This window comes from Dama dama, chromosome 6, assembly GCF_033118175.1.
Source record: "Dama dama isolate Ldn47 chromosome 6, ASM3311817v1, whole genome shotgun sequence".
In the NCBI taxonomy this organism is placed as follows: Eukaryota; Metazoa; Chordata; class Mammalia; order Artiodactyla; family Cervidae; genus Dama; species Dama dama.
Genome location: NC_083686.1, coordinates 38,066,808 through 38,083,163, shown reverse-complemented (window position 1 = coordinate 38,083,163; position 16,356 = coordinate 38,066,808). Strand labels below are relative to the sequence as shown.

The 16,356-nt window shown below is 34.3% G+C and overlaps 1 protein-coding gene across 1 annotated transcript in view; it reads left to right on the top strand.

The window, feature by feature from the left end:
* Positions 1 to 16,356, top strand: part of ADGRL3 (adhesion G protein-coupled receptor L3) — a 927,638-nt gene that overhangs the window by 862,906 nt on the left and 48,376 nt on the right. The gene's annotated exons all lie outside the window — the stretch shown is intronic.

Here is a 16,356-nt window from a genome sequence, read left to right as displayed (position 1 = left end):
TTAATCATCACAAATTATGGTTTACACAATAGAGCTGAAAAACTTACCAGCACACTCTGGGTGCATATCAATATCCCCTAATTCCAAGGGAATATCTCTCATTTAAATAAGAATAACATTAAAGCAACAACACTCTTTCAAACTTTAGCTTTTCTCATTCTCCTACTTTCCAGGAATACTTTTTTAATAGGAGTGTTATTTTGTTTTTAAAAAGTTTACCTCATATTAAGAAGTAGTGAAATGATGTAAGTCATAGTTATTTTAAATAAAGGACTGTCTAGTAAATCACTGGATTTGTAATTAAAATGTGCAGACAGTATAGTGGAATGTTAGGTGTCTTGAGCTGCTCAGTCCACGGTTGAAAATTTCCTAATCTAATTTTCTCTTGGCTGAGTCCCAATTGTTGCTGGATTTTTCCACTATATACTATTATGTATTTTAAAAAGATCTGTCATCCAAGTCCCCTGGCTCTTTTATAAATGTATAGTTGAGAATGTATTCTAGAATACTCAGGAATGTTGTTTGTAGAAGTTCATATTTTCAATCAGACATTTAAACATGCTAACACAAAAATCCTCTCAGTTCCAGAACTGCAATTAATGGTTTTAGCTTTAATTTCAAACTGTTTATGAGACAGACAGCAAGCCATGAGTATAAAAAGTAGTAATATATCGGTGAAAAATATTGACGTAATTGAATATTAACATTACATATGCCAAGAGGTAAAAAAAAATGACAATTTTTCTTTGCAATAGTCATTGTCATTGTACTTTTCTCATTTTTATGCCTTCTTTGAATTTACAACATCTTGTTCAGGTAGCTGTAGAAAGATATCTAAAATTACCAGATCTTCCACTCAGTTAGTTTCATTAGTGTAATCTATAAAAACTTAAAGCAATAAAACTAAATATTCAACATCTCAGTTCATACTTATAGGAACCCTATTAGTAAAATGACCATGGTCATTTGTTTCTATTTTTAATCTTTCTAAAAGCATTTTAATTTTTCCCACTTTGTTTTTCAATGAGCCTTTCTGTGAACTTTCTCATTTACTTGCTAAAATACAGTTTAAATGCTTTGCTTATTGCATGTAGCTTCTCTGTCATGTCTCTGTTGATTCTGGTTTTATTACAGAGAACAGTATTATATATTTATTTATTTTTAAAATTTTTTTTATTTTTCTTTTTTAGTATTATATATTTAAGCCATCAAATTTTCCTCTATATTGTGTAATTTTGAGGTCTTTGGAGGACATGTTGTGTTCCTAATATGATCAGGCAAATTTCCAATTGTTCCATTGTTCGCAAAATAATCCATCCTTTTCCTGAGAATTTGTGCTGCTACACTGTCCCACACCAGATCTCTGCGTGCCCTCTTCTGTTCCATGGACATAGACCTCACTTCTCTACCGTTGCTTTGTTATTACCAACCTTGCTTAGTATCTGGTAGCATGAGACCTCCCGTTTGATCATCTTTCAAACTTGGTTTAGCTTCTCTTAGACTTTCATTTTTCTTTCATGTAAATTTCAGAATCAGTTTTTAAAGTTCTTCTTCACTGTTAGGCAATAATTGATCATGATGTTTATGCACCATTAGATTTTGCTATCTAATAGCTTATTTAGGATTTTTAAGTGAGATTTTAAATAAAATGTTCTTATTTATTCTTTTATTCTCTTAAATTTTCCCTACCTAGTAAGTTATAGTAGTCTCATAAAGCTTTTCTTCTTTTTTGTTTAGGCCTGACCTATATGAAAAAAGGATTATTTGTTGTTTTGATATTGAATAGAACTTATTTGTAAAATATTCAGGGTCTTGAGGTTTCTTTGGAGATGTAGCAACAGATGGATAATTGTTCATGTACATCTATGGATGTTTTCTAAGTTATTGATTTCAAGATTTGATGTCATGATCATCAGAGAATGCAGTTGGGTTGATATTAACTCTTAGTATTTTATTAAGGTTGCCCTTTGGCCTAATGTGTGATTGATTTTAGAACTGTTATTTTGGTATTTGGAGTTGGTATATCTTTAAAATTTGATTTATGTGTATATTTGCTTAAATTTTCTATACCATTTCTCAATGTTTTCTTGTTGATATAGTTTTAAGATTATATTCAGATTTCTAGTTATAAATTTACTTAGGGACTACAACATCTCACAGAGCTTCTGTGTTAGAAGTGGACTTGCAGTAGAGATTGTGGGTCATTACCTAGGTCTACTCACTATCCAAGAAACCAGTTGAGGCATAGACTATTCTTTTCTTGGTTGCATTCAACTCTAAAAAGATCATAGTAAGACATTCCAGTATTCTTGGCTGGAGAATTCCATGGACAGAGGAGCCCGGAGAGCTACAGTCTATGAGGTCACAGAGAGTTGGACACAAGTGAAGCAACTGAGCATGCACACATGCAAGATTATGTCATCCATTGTGAAAGTGAGTAAACTAGGGCTTATGAAAGTTACATTACTTGACCAACATTAAATAAGACTTGTCTGTGTCCTATTGTATTTCAAGGCCTGCCTTGGTTCCATTTATTAGAATCTTTAGTAAATACCAACATGTTTAAAATACACAGTTGTACTTTTTTATTTTATGTTTTAGTTGTTCATACAAGCAATTTATAATAAGGTGTTTATTCACAGATAGGGTATGATGAATGTTTCTGTTGCAAGTTGTTGAAATGAGAGGTGATGATACCATATGGTATGAGAAAGATATAACAATTCAAGCTGTCAAAACACATTTGACAAGAATATATAAAAGTTATCAATTTTTCTCTCTTATTTTGCTAACTTAAAAGTTTTTATATCTTCTAAATTGAAAAAAGAAACCCTGAAAGTATGTTATATATTCTTTAAAGTACTTCCTCTCCTTGCATTCCAATGATCAAGCTTATCAGCTCTCTAGTTTTAAAGAGTCAGTGGCTTCTAAGACTCTTCTTATAAGTCTGAAAAACATTGGTCCTTAAATAATGAGACTGGAAACATGATTCAATCTGTAAGTTTTAAAAAATAAAAGATGTCAAATTTGTTGCCATTATTTTACAGATCTTGATATATTTCTATCTCACACTAGAACCACAGTTTTCATAGATTACAAGATAAAAATCATTAGTAAGAAATGTAGACTTATATTTATATATTTTTTCACTTACTTTATCCTATTCAGAGTTTCAAGTTTTCAAAAAATGAGAAAATATGAAGTTCAATTTTATAACAGATAACTTAATGAATTTTCATGAACATTTCACACATAATTTTATGTTGTTTATGTCTTACTTGATCAAAGGATTACATTTAGTGAAATATTGCCGTTATTATTATACTTTTTGACACTGAAGATACAATATATTTATTAATTAAATTGGATTTCTCATGTAATACAAAGAACTATTGGTTTCTATTTTAATGTTCATTAGGAATCTGGGTATATAGCCCATTTCAAATGAAAATGTAGAATTTCATAGCCTATACTAAGCCTAAAGAAATCCCGAATAAAATATCAAATAGACTGAAGCTTTCTCAATCTAAATATTAATTTCAGAAAAAAGCAGTGATTCTCCCTTGCTCTTTGGATTTCTAGTTAATATATGAATTTCCAAAACACTTAAAGGGGAACCTGTTTTTTCGCTGCAGCTCTTTTTTTGAGGTCAGAAGGTCAATACACAACAGCAAATGTAATAACAAATATGTGTACAGTACTTTTGTATATTAAAATTATATGTTGAGTAATTTTTTGCATATTAAATAAAAGGAGCTTTTTGGAACTTTTGTTTAATACACACAACAGCCCTATGAACAAAGATCTATATTTATACACATTTCAAAGATGAAGAATGTGAGGGTCAGAGAAGTTAAATAATGTGCCCAAGGTTGTAAAATGCTCATCTATGTGCAGGCAGGTCGATTCACAAATTAGTGCTTACAGTTACGAAGATACACTATCTTTCATGTATTAATATTTATAATCATACAATGATCTTATTTGCTTCCAATGTGATTCCAAAATTTTAAATCTTAATTGTATGTGTGTGTTTGTGCTTAGTTGCTCAGTCATGTCCGACTCTTCACAATCCCATGAACTGTAGCCTGGCAGGCTGCTCTGTCAGTGAGATTTCCCAGGCAAGAATACTGGAGTGGGTTGCCATTTCCTTCTCCAGGGGATCTTCCAGACGCAGGGATTGAACCCACGTCTCCTGCATTGCAGGAGGATTCTTTACTGTCTAAGCCACCAGGGGAAGCATCTTATTTTCATGGGAACTACCAATTCATTTTTATAAATTTTCATAAATTCATTTTTATAAACCTACTAATTCATTTTATAAATTTGATAGATGGAGATACTAAAGTGTAATAAATTTTTCGCTGTTTGTGTCCAATATGCTAATTCATTACTCAGTCTCATAATTGATACTCCTAATGTCTTTCATATGTAAGTAGCTCTTTGACCATATTGTACTGAGTTATAAGAATTTGTATAGCATTGAGTTGGGGGGATAATATAATTTAAGTTTTATTAGTCATTTATTTAATATTTATTAATCTTGATTTATTATATACTCAATTCTTCCTAATTTCAGACTTACCCAATTTATCAGCAGTGTGAAATTCTGGGATTAAAAATTTAATATTGGTGTTTACTCTCCTCAACTCTGTAATATTATTGTAAGGACATTGAGGGATAGGAATGAAAATGTTTATGATATATTCAAAACCATTTATTTTCTTTATTTGGTTCATTTCACTCTCCTCTTAATATTTTTATATGAGCAAATTGTAAAGATATAGCTCTTAGTAGTAATATGTTAATAGTAATAAAATCCACAGTTGAAATAAAATCTTCTCTATAAATTTTATATTTGTTATACTTTCATATTTTTCAAAGAATTTTAACACCTTTAATGCTAACTAATTTAAAAATATGACCATGATGAAACATTGTTTATATTTTACTCAAAAACATTGAATTACATTCTAAATGACTTTTCATTTTAATCTTCCTACACTGGTTAAAAAAAGATAATGGAATAATAATATAAATCTAGAATGGTATTGTCCCACTAATGTAAAATACATTTGAAAGAAACATAAAACCTGTCAGGATCTCTATCATAAGTGTTACTAATGGATTGAGCATTTTCAGGATAGCGAGGTATAAACATTGATACGTTTAGATATTTCTCTGATCACTACTCTTCTAACTATGCTATCTCAAATATCCCTTATCCAACCTGGTAGCAAATATCTTAACTCTGTCTTAGACAGATCTTGCTACTTTGCCATTCTGGTTATTAAATGTTGACCAATTTAAAACTTGAATAACATCCCATTTAAAACATCCTTCCTCCATTGCATGTTAAGATTTGTGTCTGCTGGATTTGTATTAGTAAATCTGATTCTTTTCTTTCTATTTCCACTGTTTTATATATTCTGTGAACACTGCAGTCATGAAAGACCATGTCTTTACTATTTTGTCTTTTTTTCTTTTATAAATAGTGAAGAATACTCTCATTTTGAGAAACTTACTCCTGTTACATTTAGCGTTCCCGCTGCTGCTGCTGTTGCTGCTAAGTCGCTTCCGTCATGTCCGACTCTGCAGTAACCCAAACCAAATCCAAGGAGAAATATCTTTATCCCTTTGATATAGTTTTATGTCAGGAAAAGTAAATTCAGCTGCATAATGAACCTGGAAATACTGGAATACTGACCAGAATGTATATGTATATCATGATTGCTCTCTTTCTCACAGTTAAATATGCAATTCACTCACTGTACAGTTAAATATACAGTTCAACACCAATAAGGTAATTTGGCAATTCCAGAGGGTCTTGGGATGCATTAGCCTTGAAGTTGATAAGATCAACAACTCTGGCTTGGGGATTAAATCTTATTCTCAGATAGGACTCCAATGACTCCATCTTCCTTCACACCAAACCTTACCCATTCAACTATATAAAAAAGAAAAAAAAGAAAGAAATTATATGTATCTAATATAATGAAGAAGAAATTTTAAAACTAGTTAAAGAATTAGTCTTCTTTTTATCTTGAAGTTTAGGTGATGCTTCCTTTTAAAAATTTATTAAAAATAATATTCTATTTTGAATTGTTAAAGTCAGAGAAGGAATATCCTATAGCTAAACTGATTCATTGTATTGCTTCTGTCCATTTGTCATCTGTCTATACTTACGTATTATATTATAAGACTTTTGGCAATCCACTCCAGTACTCTTGCCTGGAAAATCCTATGGACAGAGGAGCCTGGAGGGCTGCAGTCCATGGGATCATAGGACTCAGACAAGACTTAGCAACTAAACCACAATTATAGCATTAATTTATAAGTTTATGTTTTGGTTATGAAATCTTTTGAAGATGTATTTTTCTGTTTTTAGCTCAGCGTCTATGGGGCTAGATTTTAATAGCCCTTTTGTGTTCTTTGGAATTGTTATAGACTATATAAACATATACATAATTATTATCAATCTACGTGCATATGTGCTATTTGCTTCAGTTGTGTTCAGCTCTTTGCGACCCTATGGACTGTAGCCTGCTAGGCTGCTCTGTCCATAGGATTCTCCAGGCAAGAATACTGGAGTCGCTTGCCATGTCCTTATCCAGGGGATCTTCCCGACCCTGGGATCGAACCCATGTGTCTTATGTCTCCTGCATTAGCAGGAGGGACTTCCCTGGTGGCTCAGATGGAAAAGCATCTGCCTACAATGTGGGAGACCTGGGTTCAGTCCCTGGGTCTGGAAGATCCCCTGGAGAAGGAAATGGCAACCCTCTCCAGTATTCTTGCCTGGAAAATCCATGGACAGAGGAGCCTGGTAGGCTGCAGTCCATGGGGTCACAAAGAGTTGGACACGACTGAGGGACTTCACTTTTCACTTTTTTTACCACTAGCACCCACCCCTAAAAATTCTCTACCATAGAGGCCCCTAAAAATTCTGATCTTGATTTTAAGGATCACTCTAAAAAGATAATATTATGACATTAATATTTAAAATTTTGAATTTTAAATATAAGGTTAAAATGATAAATGTCTGATAAAAGGAAAATGTATTTACTAAGAAAAGTGGATCTTTTTTCTTATTTGTACCTTGAAAACTACACAATATGTTTTATTTCATTTTCCATGTCACTACTTGTAAATTCTAAGATAACTTGTAAGTTCCTATTAACATCTGCCAAGAACATCTTAAGCATTTGTGACCATATTTTCATAAAACCTTAAATAATTACAGTAAAATTGTTCCAGTCTTACAACTTGGGATGAATTTCTGTTTCAGTGGACTTTCATTAGTGAATCAGAAATGAAAATTATTCAACTTTAGAAACTTGGTATGTAGATTCTTTTAAAATAAAAAGTGAATCAATAGCATATACCTTTGTCACCATAACAGGTGGAAACATTATCATCAATTTAATCTAGATTTGATGAAAGACATTCTGAAACTAGATTCTTTAAGCCAGTAGAATATCTGACAAAATGATGGAAAATAACTGACATATTATAGATAAACTTTAGTGATATTTAGATTTTAAGCTATTGTATATTATTCATGTCATTCTGGAGGTAAAATTAATGAAGAGTTCTTTGTCATTAGCATGAATTTCTACATTGCATGTGAACTAGGGATTCTTACAGCTAAAACCTGCTTTAGTAGTTATTGCACAGGCTAAGGCACAATAAAAATTTCTCTAAATTTTAGTAGCTTAAATTTACATTAGAGTATAGAAATCAGTGGTCTAAATCTAAAAGGTGGCTCCCCATCAGTAAACAGCCTTTCTTTTGGATCTGAGGCTGTACTGTCAATGTCTCTTAGGAAAAGAGAAGGATAAAAAGATCCAGGGAAGCCCAATTCCAATCTTTTAATTGCCAAGACCCAGAAATGTCACAGTTCACCTATGTTTATATTCCCATGAATTAAACGCATTGCCATCAGTTCAATTCAGTCACTCAGTCCTGTCCGACTCTGCAAACCCATGGACTGGAGCACTCCAGACTTACCTGTCCATCACCAGCTCCTGGAGCTTGCTCAAACTCATGTCCATTGAGTCGGTGATGCCATCCAACCAGCTCATCCTCTGTCGTCCCCTTCTCCTCCTGCCTTCAATATTTCCCAGCATCAGGGTCTTTTCCAAGGAGTCAGTTCTTCGCATCAGATGGCCAGAGTATTGGAGTTTCAGCTTTAGCATCAGCCCTTCCAATGAATATTCAGGACTGATTTCCCTTAGAATTCACTGGTTTGATTTCCTTGCTGTCCAAGAGACTCTCAAGCATCTTCTCCAATACCACAGTTCAAAAGCATCAATTCATTGGCTTTCTTTATACTCCAACTCTCACATCCATACAATACTTCTGGAAAAAACCTAGCTTAAAATAGATGGGCCTTTCTTGGCAACGTAATGTCTCTGCTTTTAATATGCAGTCTAGAATTGTCATAGCTTTTCTTCCAAGGAGCAAGCATCTTTTAATTTCATGGCTGTAGTCACCATCTGCGGTGACTTTGGAGCCCAAGAAAATAAAGTCTCTCACTGTTTCCATACTTTCCCTGTCTATTTGCCATTAAGTGATGTGACCAATGCTATGATCTTCATTTTTTTTGAATGTTGAGTTTTAAGCCAGCTTTTTCACTCTCCTCTTTTACTTTCATCAAGAGGCTCTTTAGTTCTTCTTCACTTTCTGCCATAAGGGTGGTGTCATCTGCATATCTGAGGTTATTGATATTTCTCCTGGAAAACTTGATTTCAGCTTATGCTTCATCCTGCCCAACATTTTGCATGATGTCCTCTGCATATAAGTTAAATAAGCAGGGTGACAATATACAGCCTTGAGGTACTCCTTTCCCAATTTGGAACCATTCTTTGGTTCCATGTCTGGGTTCTAACTATTGCTTCTTGACCTGCATACAGATTTCTTGCAGATAAGGAGGTCTGGTATTCTCATCTCTTTAAGAATTTTCCACTGTTTGTTGCAATCCACATAGTAAAGGACTTTGGCGTAGTCAATAAAGCAGAAGTAAATTTTTTGGAACTCTCTGCCTTTTTCTATGATACAACGGATATTGGCAGTTTGATGTCTATTTCCTCTGCCTTTTCTAAATCCAACTTGAACGTCTGAAAGTTCTCAGTTCATGTGCTGTTGAAGCCTCACTGGGAGAATTTTCAGCATTACTTTGCTAGCGTGCAAGATGAGTGCAGTTGTGTGGTAGTTTTAACTTTCTTTGTCTTTATCTTTCTTTGGGATTGGAATGAAACCTGACCTTTTCCAGTCCTGTGGCCACCACTGAGTTTTCCAAATTTGCTTGCATATTGAATGCAGCACTTTAACAGCATCATCCTTTAAGACTTGAAATAGCTCACCTGGAATTCCATCACCTCCACTAGCTTTGCTCGTAGTGATACTTCCTAAAACCCACTTAACTTCGGACTCTAGGGTGTCTGGCTATAGGTGAGTGATAACACCATCGTGGTTATCTGGGTCATGAAGATCTTTTTTTGTGTAGTTCTTCTGTGTATTCTTGCCACCGTTTCTTAATATCTTCTGCTTCTGTTAGGTCCATACCATTTCTGTCCTTTATTGTGCCCATCTTTGCATGAAGTGTTCCTTTGGTATCTCTCGTTTTCTTGAAGAACTCTCTAGTCTTTCCCAGTGTATTGGTTTCCTCTATTTGTATGCATTGATCACTGAGGAAGTCTTTCTTATCTCTGCTTGCTGTTCTTTGGAACTCTGCATTCAAATGGGTATATCTTTCCTTTCCTCCTTTGCCTTTGGCTTTTCTTCTTTTCTCAGCTATTTGTTAGGTCTCCTCAGACAACCATTTTACCTTTTTTTAATTTCTTTTTCTTGGGGATAGTCTTGACACCACCTCCTGTACAATGTCAGGAACCTCTTTCCATAGTTCTTCAGGCTCTCTGTCTATCAGATCTAATCCCTTGAATCTATTTCTCACTTCCACTGTATAATCATAAGGGATTTGATTTAGGTCATGCTTAAATGGTCTAAAGTTTTCTCTAATTTCTTCAATTTAAGTCTGAATTTGGCAACAAGGAGTTCATGATCTGAGCCACAGTCAGCACCCAGTCTTGTTTTTACTGACTGTGTAGAGCCTCTCTATCTTTGGCTGCAAAGGATATAATCAATCTGATTTCGGTATTGACCATCCGGTGGTGTCCATGTGTAGAGTCATCACTTGTGCTGTTGGAAGAGGGTGTTTGCTATGACCAGTGCATTCTCTTGGCAAAACTCTGTTAGTCTTTGCCCTGCTTCATTTTGTATTCCAGGTGCAAACTTGCTTGTTACTCCAGGTATCTCTTGTCTTCCTACTTTTGCATTCTAGTCCCCTATGTTGAAAAGGACATCTTTTTTGTTGTTGTTGTTAGTTCTAGAAGGTCTTTAGGAATTCATAGAATCATTCAACTTCAGCTTATTCTGCATTAGTTGTTAGAGTATAGACTTGGATTACTGTGGTATTTTGCCTTGAAAATGAACAGAGATCATTCTGTCATTTTTGAGATTACACCCAAGTGCTAAATTTCAGACTCTTTTATTGACTGTGAGGGCTACTCCATTTCTTCTAAGGGATTCTTGCCCACAGTAGAAGATATAATGGTCCTCTGAATTAAATTTGCTCTTTCCAGTCCATTTTAGTTCACTAATTCCTAAAATGTCAATATTCACTCTTGTCATCTCCTATTTGACCACTTCCAATTTACCTTGATTCACAGACCTAACAATCTGGGTTCCTATGTAATATTGTTCTTTACTGCATCAGACTTTTACTTCCATCACCCATTCCATCCACAACTGGGTGTTGTTTCCACTTTGGTTCTGTCCCTTCATTCTTTCTGGAGTTATTTCTCAACTGATCTCCAGTAGCATATTGGGCACCTACTGACCTGGGGAGTTCACCTTTCAGTGTCCTATCTTTTTGCCTTTTAATACTGTTCATGGGGCTCTCAAGGCAAGAATACTGAGGTGGTTTGCCATTCCCTTCTCCAGTGGACCACGTTTTGTCAGAACTCTCCACCATGACCTGTCTTGGGTGGCCCTACATGGCATGGCTCAAGTTTCATTGAATTAGGCAAGGTTGTGGTCCTTTTGATCAGTTTGATTAGTTTTCTGTGACTGTGTTTTTCATTCTGTCTGCCCTCTGATGAATTGCCCAGTAAATTGTTAATCTAATTTTCTGTTAAAAATAATAATAATAATAATAATTTTCTGTTAATGGGTAGGGCTGTGTTCCCTCCCCGTTGTTTGGCCTAAGGCCAAACTGTCAACCCATGCCTCCACTGGAGACTCCTGGACACTCACAGGCAAGTCTGACTCAGTCTCTTGTGGGGACACTGCTCCTTTCTCCTGGCTCCTGTGTGTACAAGGTTTTGTTTGTGCCCTCCAAGAGTCTGTTTCTCCAGTCCTGTGGAAGTTCTATAATCAAATCCCAATGGCCTCCATAATCAAATTCCCTGGGGGTTCTCTGTCCCTTTGCCAGAGCCCCAGTTTGGGAAGTCTGCTGTGGGTCCTAGAACTTTCTGAACAGTTCGAGAATTTCTTTGGTATAATTTTTCTGCCATTTGTGTGTAGCTAACATAAACTCTGGGAGTTGGTGATGGACAGGGAGGCCTGGAGTGCTGCGATTCATGGGGTCACAAAGAGTCGGACACGACTGAGCAACTGAACTGAACTGAACTCTAAGTAAAATTGGAATTGGAATTGCAGTCTTTACTATTGAATATAGCAAGCAGCTGATCCCCAGAGTTGCCAACAAAAATCACAGAATTGCACCCTGATATCTCTCTTTTTTGGTATTTCTCAAAAAGGCAGACATCTCACTCTAGCAATTATAGTCCAAGTTCTATATATGTATGTATATATGTGTGTGTGTGTATATATACATATATATACAAAACATTTTTAGTGAGCCATAGTTGCTTTACAATGTTATGTTAGCTTCTGCTGTAGAGCAAAGAGAATAAGCTCTATAGAGTCATCCTAATCATAAATTTAGCATCATAGATGGAAAATTTTGATATCATGGGGATGCATATAGTAGAATAAATATCATGCTATTATGTTCTGTAAGTTTTCAATATTAATATAAGTATAGGATTTTCTTTTTAGGCACAGTTTACAAGTGTTAAATATGATCAATTCTTAGAAATTCTTCTCCATTTTTCTTTTTACATATCCATGGCATTTTTAAAATATTTCTTGGAATTTCATTTTCTGGCTAAAAACTCCCTTTGAATCTTCTAGTTCAGCACTGTCCAATAGAACTTTCTGTGACGACAGAAATGTTCTAGAACTGCCCTGTCCAATATGGTAGCTACTGAAGTTTCTAAGTATTTGTAACGTAACTAGTGTGACCAAAGGAAATAAATTTTAAACTTAATCTCCTTTTAATGAATTTAAATTTAAATATAAATAAACCCATGTGGCCAGTAACTCCGTATTAGACATTACAGTCAGTTACTCCCTGCTCCATCTCCAAACTTATTTTCACCACATCTATTTTACAGCATAATATTTACTCCTGAAGCATCATCAAATGATTTAACTGTTCAACATTTATTAGTTTCTGTTATATTCTTTGGGGTGGTAAGAAATTCTGTATTTTCAGAATGAAAATAGTCTAATAGTAACTATGGGATCTTTATCAAACACTGTGTCAGGTACTATTCTGAGCACTTGATACATAATGTATCATTTCATTATCACAGGAAACTTACATTATAATTATCACCATTTTATAGACGTAAAAATTGACACAACCACAGGTAAATTATTAATAATTTTTGCCTAAGATCAAATAGCTAGTAAGTGACTAAGTTAGGATGTAAACCTCAGGCAAACTGGCTTCAAATCCCAGGCTGTCACTCTGTTCTTTACTCTTTTATCACCCTGGAGAGTGAGATTTTTTATCTGTGGTTTGCTTTGTTCAGAATGCATCACAGTTGGAGCCTTTCTAAGAGCTTTACTTTGTATGCATGATATCAGAAACCATTGCCTCTGGCTAGAGGTAAGAGAATAGAGGACGGAGTTTTCTGTTTCTTTTCAGTCCTGTCACAATTCACTGAGAAGCAACTATGTTTTTTTTTAAAAAAAAAAAAAAAAAGATCCAAAATATCCCCTAACTAATCTCTACTAATTTGGTGCTTGGATCTCATTTTATGTGGATGATACTAAATAGTGCATATATGTGATAATAGACAGGTACTGTCTGTTTGCTCCTATTGCTACAAAAGATTGTTCAAAAATTTTTCTCAGTGCGCCATCAGAAATAATTTTAAAGTAGTCTTGTTGATCATTTTCAAAGGGCTATAATGTTCTGATTTAACTCAGGTCAATCATCTGCTTGTTAAAATTACTCAGAAGTGTACTGTCCATAATTAAGTAATCTTACCTACTAATATTATAGAATAAGGAGACCTTTAGGTGACATGAAATCTGTCATTTTAAGTATGCCCCCAAGCCTTTTCCAGGTTGCTCATAAGATTTCTCATTCTCTAGAGAAATGTGGTCTCTTAGAAATAAATGTCTCTGTCAAGGCACAAGTAATATGTGCACATGATGAAAAAAAATGGAATATTTTAGTCTCATAAGGGATATTGCAGTATTGTAAAATTGATTTTGTTCCTTGTTATTTAGGTTCTCATGGTCATTTTAGGATTTACCTTCTGGATATAAAGGGAAGATTATGATGCCTTCTAGGGAGGTGGGCGACAGAGGCCTTTGGGAACCAGGAGAATATTTTTCATATGAAATTCTTTGTCATAAAATGCTAATGTTGGTGTTCTTGTCTTTATGTCTATGCATTCTTTAGCTATGAGGATAACAGACCCTTCATCAAGTAAGAATGACCTGAATGGCTGATAAATTCCATTTATCAGTGTGGTCCCATGAACCAGCTGTCAGATCAGTACTGAAAAATCATTAGAGCTTCTGTCATTCACATTGAGGCAGAAGAGCAAACTGTGCAGGAAAATAATCAGGCATACAACTTCTCTGCAGAATAAATATGCTGCAGGTGTATTGCCAGAGAAATTCTGCTTCACCTCTTTTAATTGGATATCACCTGCCCTTAGTGCCACAGTAATAGCAACTCGATGTGGTACAGACTTGTTTTGCTTTTATTAGCTTTCTCCTTCCATTGTGATGTGCTTCTCTGTGCTGCATATGTCGTCATTTCTGTTGCTTGTTCGGACATCTTTCATCTAAAACTATTTCATGATTTAGTGTTGTATCTTCAAACGATTTTCTGGATATGAAACTACTGAGTTACAAATGATACTAATGAAGTTTTTAGGCTAAATATCCAAAAGAAGGGGAAATGCCTCCTTCAAAATTTAAATCTTGCCTATGCAAAATAACCTCTTTCAAATTTGACACATATCTTGATTATCGATCATATCTTTTAAGCTTCTGAAACAAAGCTACAAGTCTGTACTAATCTAATAAAAATAAACGTAAATGTTAAGATTTGGGCTTTTTCTCCTTTGTACATTTTAAAATTCTATGTCCTGCAGCAATAAACATAAAAGATTGGCAACCTTTGGGTGGTCTTGCTGTAGACTTTCAGTTTGTTCTTCTGGTGAAGAGTCCTTTGTTTTCATTTTCTCCACAGTACCATTTCACTTACTTCTTCATGCTCTTACTTCTTTTTTCTTTAGAATTTGGGCTCATCACTATTTTATATCATTAACACTTGAGCCCATTATGTGTTTTCTAGTGGATAGCTGACTTGACTATTTTATCCTATCATTTTATTTCTAAAGCTGAATAACAATTTTGTCTTGGTTTAATGGCAACTCTTTCCATTTTTCCTTTTTTCAATATCTGTAAAAACTGAGAGCTTTATCTTAAAAGTTCTCATACTTCTGAATCTACTTGTGAAACAAGATATTAACTTCTAAGATGTTTTCTAATTCATATATACAAACATGTCACATACATGTTTGTGGCATGGCAAACTTCTTTTAGGGATTCTTTATTCAAGATTATTAATGTTTTAAATTAAGCACATTAAATTTAGTGGATGTTTACATCTGAAATATAGTGACTGATGGTTATAGAAGGAAAATGGTAAATATTTGAGATTAGTAAGACCTTAATAATGACTACTCTGGGACATATCTTTCTTAAGATGTAGTTCTCTCTGAAAATTTTATTAAACCCAGCTTCAGATTATAGTAAATATATGCAATTTTCCATCCTTTGTTTTGCAAAGTTTCAATCCCCATAAATATTCATTTCTTAAACAATGTAAGTAGAGGATGATAGTCTGCTGAAAAGAAATATTAGTTTACCATGTTCAGGAAGGTGTATTGGGAAAGGAAAGGATGGGCTAAGACTATAGAAATCTAGACTGTTTTGGTCCTATCGTATGTACTTAGAAGTTGAGAAGATTCCATTTTCAATTATTGGATTCCTATCTATTGGAAAGGTCTATTTTATGTTGATAGTGAATACATAATACATAACCACAAATATATGGACTTTTGTCATCCATTTACTAGTATTGTGAATGGCAGCTTGGAGGAAACTAAGGGAATGGAGTGATAGTGAGAATTTGTCTTCCATTCTGGACTACTTTGTTCATACCTCTCCATCCCATTTTCAACTTCATTATCTCCCATGAGTTTACAGACACTTCAAAGACATGAAGGTGTCCTGAGCCTTTGGGCTTCTTTTCAACAAAGCTGCCAATTGCCTGATTTCCAAAGTCTGGTCTAACATAACCCAGAAGATAGCAATCCAAAGGCTGAAAGAGTAGATGGTGATCTAGAGGGGAACTTTTTTTTTTTTTTTTTACCATCTACTGTATTTCACATTTGTTCTACATAACTACAGAATCAGACAGATTGAATTTTTGAAATTTATATGTGTTCCATATATTGGTTCCTTCTGTTTTTATCAGTACACACTAAATTTTTATGGAAAAAGAGGAAATTTGGAAAAATGGGGTAAAAGTGTATCAGGTGAAGCACTAATGGAAAGAGTCTATAATCAAACAAATGTTATCATACCAATGAGACCAGTGGAGACTAACATAATTTTACAAACTTTCCCCCCTTGCCATTAACCATAATTGCATCTCCATATCATTCACATATGTGCTGCAAATACATGAATAGTTTAATAGTACAAATCTGCTTTTGCTTAAATGAATTTCTGTGTTCATAACATTTTCATTCATGTATATCTCCTCAAGCTTGAAAACTTGTAAGTTCTCATTAAAATCTTGAAGTACTTATACCACCTGTCTTACATTTCCTGTCAATAAAACTTACCGTAACATTTTTTTCAGTGTCAATATTGTTGATATGATATGACTATGTTAATTAAAGACAAACTATT